At 34.6% G+C, this 6,881-nt stretch overlaps 1 pseudogene; it reads right to left on the bottom strand.

Annotated features, from left to right (window-relative positions):
* Window positions 1-272: 272 nt before the first annotated feature.
* On the bottom strand, window positions 273-5,202 carry LOC116421855 (annotated as a pseudogene).
* Window positions 5,203-6,881: the final 1,679 nt, after the last annotated feature.

The following is a 6,881-nucleotide window of genomic DNA, read 5'->3' as shown; positions in this document are numbered from 1 at the left end:
TGTTGTTTCTGGGCAAACATAAAATACATTCTAACAACTCACTTCTTTGCCACTAAAAATACCATCCTTCTTTTTGGCTTCATATAGAGATGTGAAACTATAAACACACACACACACACACACACACACACACATATATATATATATATATATATATATACAGATGAAAATTGTATAGAAATATGTGTGCAAAGTTATACATATCTATAACATATATATGCATATCATGTTATGTATGACACACAAACACAAAGGGATTTTTTCAGGGAAGTAACAAATGAAATTTAAAACCTTAAACAATGAATTAATTGGCATTATTGAAATTATAATTTAAAATATTTATCATGGGACATAAATTCTGAAATAATCAGAGTCACTTTAGGAGAATTTTCCAATTAATTCAAGAACCTGATTTTATTCCTAATTTTGTTTTTTTCCCCTGTGTCTTAAGTACAATTCAATCTTACTTGTGTTTAAGATCTAGCCTACAGGAGTGACACCAGTTCTTCATTTTGTTTCTCTTCATTTTCATATTAATTTTAGTTCTTGTGAATAATGAAGAAAATGTGATCATTTGCTCTTAATACTTTACTGTTACTACTAAGGCACCTCCTCATTTTCTATTGATTATCAATGAACTGGGGAGATGAGATGTAATGAAGAAGGATAGGTTTGCCTTTCTAGTTATCCACCATTCTAGATACTACCATCTTTTTCTTTGGAAATCCCATGCTTAAAAAGAAAAATTCTATGACTTAAGATGTAGATAGCTTATAAAACTGCTCAGAGATTACTGAGAGAAGAGGAGCTCTATTTTATATAATCCAGAATTGAATATGCTATCTCTTAAATTAAAATAAAACCTTCCCACATATTCATATGTTAAAACTGTTTCTTCCTTAAAGATCTGACAATCTTCTTAATGCATCCTCTTCATTTCTAAACCCAGAGAATGGTGATCTTTGAGTCCTTTATTCTCTCATGTCATTCGAAGTTTGTTTGCTTTTCAGGGTTATTTCAGTGTTTTAGAGTTAATGTTTAAGTGTCTAGCCTTCCCCCTTCCTCCTTCAACTTGGACCATATTCTGCTTTAGACCTGTGAACAGTTATCTTTCATAGTTATGCCTCAGTGATTAATAAAGAACCAGGAACATAGTAATATTTATTGAAGTTGAATATCTTCCAAAAAACCAAAAGCTATTTTGTAGACTTAAGTCATATATAGTGCACATATAAGTTGGGGGGAGGGGGAGGAACTTCATATACAATATTTTAATTATAGCTATTTAAAGCATCTAAAGCTAGTTTCATATTTGAATATATGGAATTATCATATTAAAAAAAGAATTGTGTTACACCTTTAAACCTCAAGTGCCTGCTAACATTTTATTAAATACAGTGCAAATCCAGCTGCCACCATTAAATAAAAATCTCAAAGGGGCATCTAAAAAAGCAGGGTTTTTTTCATACCCCAACTACTCACTGGCCTCAGCCATATGCTAGTAATGTATATAAAATGTCTGGTGATTTCTGTGATTGGAAAAAGGGTTTGAGGGGGGAGCGTTAAGGGGGAAGGGTCTGTGTTTATGCATGCCTTAGCATACGAAAAGTTATGAGCAAAATTACATGCCACCTGTATAATTTCCCAGCACTTAGTGTGAGGTGTCACAAAATAAAAACCTTGTGCTGAACCAGCCCAACACAGCTATGGTTGGTTAATGAGATACACAGAAATCTGCCACAAAGCAAGAGAAGTTAATTTCATTATACAAGTTTCGGAAATAATGACGGACTTGGAGGACAGATATTCAACAGCCGTAATTAACTTTAAGATAAATCCATTTTGTACGCATTTGGTTTTTCATCAGGATATGCATTTCCACTCGCATGTTCAGTGTTTGAAAGGTTTACATTACATAAAATTAGGGCTGTATAAACTGGGTGCTTCATCTCTTTTTCTAATGTGATTGCTCTTTCCCTCCAACACAGCAGCCTGGAATGATAGCCTCCATTGAATGCAATGCACGTCAATAAATACTGAACATGAATGTGAATCAATATTGTGTTAGTATTGGGATTAAGCAAGCTATTTTCTTCTTTTTTTCTGAAGAGATGAATATGAGTAAATAAAATGAGTGTTTGTCTGAAACTGTGTCTGGGGATTAGGTTTTGTATATCTTTATAGAGGCACAGTATACCAACTTTCTTGGCCTTTGCCAGTTTCCTTGGTTGAGTATGGACTATAAAAGCCTAAACATGCTATTAGGCCTTCTGCTTAGTAGGAAGCAAGAAAATAGGAAGGTGGGTCTCTTCCTCCTCAAGCCAGCCAGGTGCAGTTCCCACGGATTTGAAGAGCAATGCTTCATATGATTTTTTTTTTGGCTGAAAATTAAGGAATAATTTATGAATGTCTAGATATGAATTTATAAGGATAATAGGTGATACTTTTGATCTGAGCATATTATTATGGTAAAATATACACATCACAGACATGACAAAAATATTTATATAGGCTATCATACCAACATCTAGAGATACTTTATAATAAAATAATTTTAAAATGAAGCTGTAGCAAAAATGCATTTTCCATGATCATTGACTCAAAAAGGAATATAATCTATTTTCTGCAGATAGAATTAGGCAAAATATCTTAAGTTTTCTGCAGGTTTGTGAAATTTTAAAGGAAAAGACAAGACTGGGTTAGGGGTATATCCTGTGCGTCAGAAAATAAGAATAAAATGACTATTTATCCATTAGGAATGTATATCATTTTATGCCAAATGCTTTATGAATAGGAATTAACTGACAAAATTAGGGCAAAAATATTAGAACAATGTAAAGTAAAATTATAGAGTCAGGTTTTTTTTTTTTTTGGAAAAATCACTTGTGAATTCTATATTAAAGTTAGTTTCAAGAATTTCATGCTAATGTAGAGATAGTTATAGGGTGCATAAAAATGTGAATAAATGGCAGGCAGGATAGTTTTTGCTGGATTTAGAATATCACAGAATGGAATTGTGTCCTCAAACTCTCCAAGGCTAACCTTATTTCATAGTATCTTTAAGGGGAGAGGAAGAGTTTGCGTTTTTCCTACAAACAAACAAAAAATAATTGAAACAATTTCTAAGAGAGGGTAGATTTTTAAAATACTGCTAAAGTTACCTGGCATGAAATAATAGTGGAGAACATTTAGAAAATAAAGTTACACATGGATTTCTCCTTTTTTTTCTTTACCATCTTTTCCAAAATATATGATGTCAAAAATTAAGTGATGGTGGGAAAGAATAGATCTATTGAAATAAGTAACCCATTTTGAACCATAAATTTTTTACTTGTTTGTCTGAATTCAAGCTTTTAATTGCATTTACTTTTTAAAAATATAAATATTTCTCCTTTTTCCAAAAAGCAAAAAATAAAAAATAAAAAAAAATTGTATGTAGTGTGCTAAGAACCAAAATCAGTGAAATAATTAGTAGGTTATTTTAAAATACACAATGATCGTAGAAGCATAATAGTTGGCTAACATGTCATATGTGATATATATGGATGTGTGTGTATGTTTATGTGTGTATGTAGGTTTAAAATTTCCTCCAAGATTCATTATTAGACTCCAGGTCTCTTCTCCTTACTACAAGTCATAACCCCCTTTTTGTTTTTTAATTCTAAGATTTAGACATCACATTTTAAAATTGTTGTTCTTCTCAAAGCCCATCCACTATAACAAAATGTTTGGGACTACTGTGCTTTCCTGCATGAACCCCCATTCTCTGGGGATTCTGAGTACAGTGGATGTCCTGGAGTTCACATGAAAGGATGTAGTGGCCCTTTTGGGTAGAAAATGTGTGGTCCAAAATCTGCTGGGGTGGAAATGGAAGTAATCTCAGGAGGAGGGAACAGGGCAATATTAACCACTGCTGGGGCACAACTGGGAAGGAGATTAAAATAATTGGCAGAGACTTCTTCAGCTGCTGAAGGAAGAAGAGTATCTCCAGGAAGTCTTGGGACAAGCTCCAGTTTAATTCCGGAGTCCATAGTTACTTTTTTCCCCCTTTCTCATCCTCTGGCTGGCTGGGATCTTCCCCATTTCACAATGAGTATGCATCCAATTAAAATCAGTTTGTTGAAGGACTTCTCAGCAGCCATTTCTGAAGCTTGTCTTGTAGAAAAATGGCTGAAAGCACATTGCTATTTGTACAACTGGTTTGATTAGGGTCACACCATACTGTAAAGGTGATCAGTCTAACTGATTGTTTTGCCCAAGCTACCAACATATAGTATAGTAATGGTCTTATTATCTGATGAGTCCATTGTTGAAGCTTGTTTAATATCACAATAGTGATTTGATGTTCTGATCAAAAAAAAAAAAAAAAAAAAAAAAAAAAGGAACATTAGGGTCTGCCGGCTTCTAATGTCTGCACAGACACTTTTCTCTTCTACATTCTCCAGAAGGAACAAATGTGAAGGTGATTCTAGTAGTAAAGGACAATCTGAGCCAATTTTAGCAGCAAATCATTGATAGCTGTAGTCTTTCCAGGAACACCAACTGGCTGAGTTTCATCCCAGTTAGACATTTCTTACTCAACATTCTGAATGTAGTAGTCTTTATTCATATCAGATTTACACATGTCATCCTCAAAGGACAGTCCTGCATCATGGACTTGAATAGGTAAATCATATTCTAGGTCCAAAAGGTAAATCTGGTAAACGTTTTTGAGCTTGCTATAAGTTTGGCACAATTCAATCTTCTTAAAATGCATGAGAACACCAGCTGGATTCTGAGAATGGCCTGGCACAAATTTTGCATTCCTTTCCATACTTTTCTTTGGTCATTTGGATGAAGGAATTTTCTCCCAGGCACATCTGACACAGAAAGGGAAGTCGTGCTCCCGGTTCTGCCTGTGGTGAGTTTTGGAGTCCAGAGACATAGCTTTCAATGATGTCACAGAAATAGGAGGCTAGTTGTGGCATGAGTAGTAAGTCATCTGCAGTTCCAGCAGCCCTTGCCCCAGTAGGCCTGCTCTTGCTTCTTTGCAGACATCACATCACTCCAAGCCTCTTTTGATCACCTTGCTTTGTCTCTATCATTCTTTCTGGGAGATTCTATATGAACTGTAACAATAATTTTGATTCAAATGATACAGTACTTCTTTCATAATCAAGATTTTGACAATATTCACACACATAAGAAAATTTAAAAATCAAGACAAATACAAAAATAACTTGGACCCCCAAGATATTTTTTTGCCTGAGCAATATGGAGATAATGGGGCAAAAATGAATTTTAATGGAATTATGTTAGTAATTATCTCATTTTCTGCTCCAATATTATATATGCCTAGAACTAGTCATGGTATTATAACCATTCCTATTCATTTTAGGAAGGGATATAAAGGCATTCTGAAGTATAATTGATCCCTGTTTTATCTTTTAACTGGCTTTTAGAATGATTCTTGGATATCTCAGAATTAACCAACAAATTCAATCACATTTAAACACGTCTTCAATCTTTCTCCTCTTTGTGAGAATAGAAATGTTTCTACAATTATAAGACAGAGAGAGAGAGAGAGAGAGAGAGAGAGAGAGAGAGAGAGAGAAAGAAAGAGAGAGAGAGAAAGGAGGGAAGCAGGAAAGGCAAAGAAGGGTGGGAAAAAAGAAAGGAAAAAGAAAGAAAAAACAGCACTAATAAAAACAATAATTTATATTTATATAGTACTTACTATGTGCCAGAGAAGGAAGAAGGGAAGGAAGGAAGGAAGGAAGGAAGGAAGGAAGGAAGGAAGGAAGGAAGGAAGGAAGGAAGGAAGGAAGGAAAGAAGGTAGAAAGGAAGGAAAGAAGGTAGGAAGGAAGGAAGGAAGGAAAGAAGGTAGGAAGGAAGGAAGGAAGAAAGGGAGGGAGAGAGGGAGAAAGGAGGGAGAGAGGGAGGAAAGGAAAGAAGGAAGGAAAGAAAAAGGAAGAGGGGAAGGAATGGAGGGGGGAGGGATGGAGAAAGGGAGGGAGGGAGTGAAGAAGGGAGAAAGGGAGACAAAAGTAGGAAATGATATTTCAGTTTTTTTTTCCCCAGAATCCTGGCCCTGAATGAATTTAATTGGCTGAACAATATGGCTCAAAAGGTTTTGCTGACCCTTCTAACTCCAAGTTCTTGTTTTCTGTGGCTTGATGAGCAACACTCTCTTCCTAGTTCACTGTGGATTGTTTAGGACAATTTGGTTGTGACTTGATGTTACAGCCTCAGAGAGATCAAGGTCAAAAATTTTAAAAAGAAAAAAAATTCAATGTGAAAATAGCATGATTAACTGCCAAACAAATGGCCAACATATCTTAATTTAGACTTCTAAAAATGTTTAATACTTTCCCTTTACTTAGGGATAAAGTAAAAAGTCACTTCCTGGCTATAATCCTCTCCTTTACTCCCTGCCTGCTATAATCATCTCTTCTCCTTCATTATAACCCCTTCCAAAATGTGAATACATTGCCAATATATGGTATAACTTGAATAGATTTATTCCTTAAACTTTTCAAATTGCAGTCTTCCTATATGATCTCATCAAAAGGCTAATTAAAAATAAAAATAAACAAACCAAAAACACATTGTTCTTGTCAATGATACCTGATATTTATATGGCATAATTTAAAAAGCATTTTACATAAGTTATATCATTTGAGTCTTGTAATAACTGTGTGAGGTAGGATCCTTATTTTGCTGACGAGGAAGCTCATGATGAGGCTGGTGAGAAGTCATGGGGTTTTCCCATACTGACACAAGTATGTGACAGTAGTGGAATTCAAAAACCAGATGTACTCTATCCAACTATTTCACATTTTCTTGTCCTTTTTATAACTATTTCCTATTCTTCTGAATATATATCTATATGTTTAAAAAG

The sequence above is a fragment of the Sarcophilus harrisii genome, chromosome 2 (genome assembly GCF_902635505.1).
Source record: "Sarcophilus harrisii chromosome 2, mSarHar1.11, whole genome shotgun sequence".
Lineage (NCBI taxonomy): Eukaryota > Metazoa > Chordata > Mammalia > Dasyuromorphia > Dasyuridae > Sarcophilus > Sarcophilus harrisii.
The sequence above is the reverse complement of the archived record's forward strand: the minus strand, read 5'-3'. Positions and strand labels throughout refer to the sequence as shown.